At 38.3% G+C, this 2,500-nt stretch overlaps 1 protein-coding gene across 17 annotated transcripts in view; it reads right to left on the bottom strand.

Moving 5' to 3' along the window:
• Positions 1–2,500, bottom strand: part of Tfdp2 (transcription factor Dp-2) — a 118,278-nt gene that overhangs the window by 63,553 nt on the left and 52,225 nt on the right. The window lies entirely within an intron of this gene.

Genomic DNA, 2,500 nt, shown 5'->3' on the forward strand with positions numbered 1-2,500 from the left:
ACTAATTTAAGTTTTTTTTTTTTTTTTTTTTTTTTTGGTTTTTCAAGACAGGGTTTCTCCGCAGCTTTTTGGAGTCTGTCCTGGAATTAGCTCTTGTAGATCAGGCTGGCCTCAAACTCGAAGAGATCAGCCTGCCTCTGCCTCCCGAGTGCTGGGATTAGAGGTGTGTGCCACCACTGCCCGGCAATTTTAGAATCTTAATCTTAATTAAGGCAACAATCTGATAAATTTCAAAAGTCTCTAAACTCTTTCACCCTTATCTGAAGAAACCTTCAAGGAAGCCTACAGTTCCTAGCCAAACACGGAACAGGAATCATTCTCATTCTTCCGAGATCAATTATATATTTAGAAACTACAATGTATACTTGTCCAATGCACAAAATTTAAAATGTAGCCGAAGAATTTTTTGGCTATTAAATATTACTACTAACTTTACAGAGTAAGATATGGAAACTAATAAATGCCTAACAGAAGATCTGGTGCTGGGACCAGAGAGGGCCCTCAGAGGTTAAGAGTATTAGTTGCTCTTTCAGAGGTCCAGGGAATCTGATGCCCTCTTCTGGTCTGCACAGGCACCAGGAACGCAAGTGGTGAACAGAAATGCGTGCAGGTAAAACATCTACACATATAAAATTTTAAAAAGATCTGGAGCTTAGCAAAAGTTTTCAAAGGCTAAGTTACTCTGGTGTAGGTGGCACACACCTTTAATACCAGCAATCTGGAAGCAGAGACAGACCACCGTGGTCTACAAAATGAGTTCCATGAAAAGCTATATAGAGACCATGCCTCAAAAAGCAAACAAACAAAAAAACCCAACCAAATCAAACAAGCAAAAGGTTTACTTTAAGAAAAGCATACGGGGCCCAAGATATACAGACCTCAGTGGGTAAAGTGTTTGTTCCTCAAGACTGATGACCTGAGTTCAACCTCAGGATCCAGTGTAAAGGTGGGGGAAGAAAACTGACTCCCCTGTGGGCTACAGCCCTCATGGTCTGTCACATCAATCATAATAATTTCTTTTCTTTCTTCTTTTTTTTTTTTTTTACAAAAAGCAAAGGATGTAGCTAAATGGTAGCATGCTTGCCTAGGTTCAATCACTATACTAACAAAACCAAAAGACCTCAGGGTTAGACAGGAGTGGTGTGGTGACTCTCGGGGAACAGAAGCAGAAGGATCAAAACTTCTAGGCCAGTCCCAGCATGATGGCTTACAACTTTAAAGCTAGTATATGGGGGTGGGAGTGGGGGAGCAGGTAAAAGGGAGGTGGATTTCTCTGAGTTTCAAGCCAGTCAGAGCTATGCAGTGAGCCCTTTTACCCTGATCCCCCCCAAGAAAGGTTCTAACAGAGTGAGCTACATAGGAGCCTACAGTTCCTTCCACCCCGAAATGACAGCTGTAACGTGTGAGAATCACACAAGAGCACAGAACTCCCTGCATTACTTATAAAAGGAAAGGGAAGATTTGTACTTTACTTATAATGAATTTGATGGATAAAAACTTGTAAAATGGACATGACTGCTTTCATTACGTGCATATTATTTTCCTTCCTGCTCTTTCCAGCAAATAAACATCACCCTTTTTTCATGAGCAACCAACCTCGGCTTCTAATTTTTCTTCCCATAAACAAAGTGCAACTCTCACTTCCATTACGCTCAAACATTTCTCCCGCATCTTTCATTCAGAAAGTCTCTGGAGAGTCCCACGCTTCTTATATAAATGACCTATCAACACGGACAACTGATGTTTCCTGTTTCATTTTAAGCCTTTGTACCTATTATGCAATTACAATCTTCTGCAACTAAGCATTTCCGATTATTTTATTTGACTTTGGGTTTTAAGAGTCCTATCTAATCTAATGATCTACTTCCGGTGTAACTTACATGCACTAAATGAACTTTCTCTATTTTCATTATACAAATTTTGAGGTTTCTTTAAAACAGCCTCTTTAACAAAACTACTCATTTGTGCTATGCTGATTCTCAAATCCTGAATATAAAGGGTGAATTTTTAAATAAATTATAGATGATAAACGGCTGTTTTATTTATTCACCATTTAGGTCAGATTTATGACCCCTCTCTCCTCATTCCAGCTACTGTTGAATTTTGAATGAAACAACTTCAATTGTAACAGAAGAAACATCTGTTGCTTTTTTTTTCAGCAGAGCTTTCCTAACTGAAAGAAAGGCTCTCTGCCCCTCTCCAACTCCCCCTCCCTACCCATACTAAGTTCCTCAAACTTTTTTCCTTAAACTTATTTGAAGTACATTATTTAAAACATTGCTATATCCATTAAAATATTATAGCTTACAAAAACATTTATCTTCTTATTAAAGTAAAAAGAATGATATTAAAAAACAACAAGATATGTGCTTCATTGACTATAAATTGTAACCACAATGCAGACTTCAAGGGTATACTTGAAATGATCAACTCAATCAGGCTGTTACACATTCCTGGCTCACTAAGAATTGTTTAGGGATAAGATTTTCTTCACAGCACC

The sequence above is a fragment of the Alexandromys fortis genome, unplaced genomic scaffold (genome assembly GCF_014885135.2).
Source record: "Alexandromys fortis isolate MF-2015 unplaced genomic scaffold, M_Fortis_MF-2015_v1.1 scaffold_85, whole genome shotgun sequence".
Classification (NCBI taxonomy): Eukaryota; Metazoa; Chordata; class Mammalia; order Rodentia; family Cricetidae; genus Alexandromys; species Alexandromys fortis.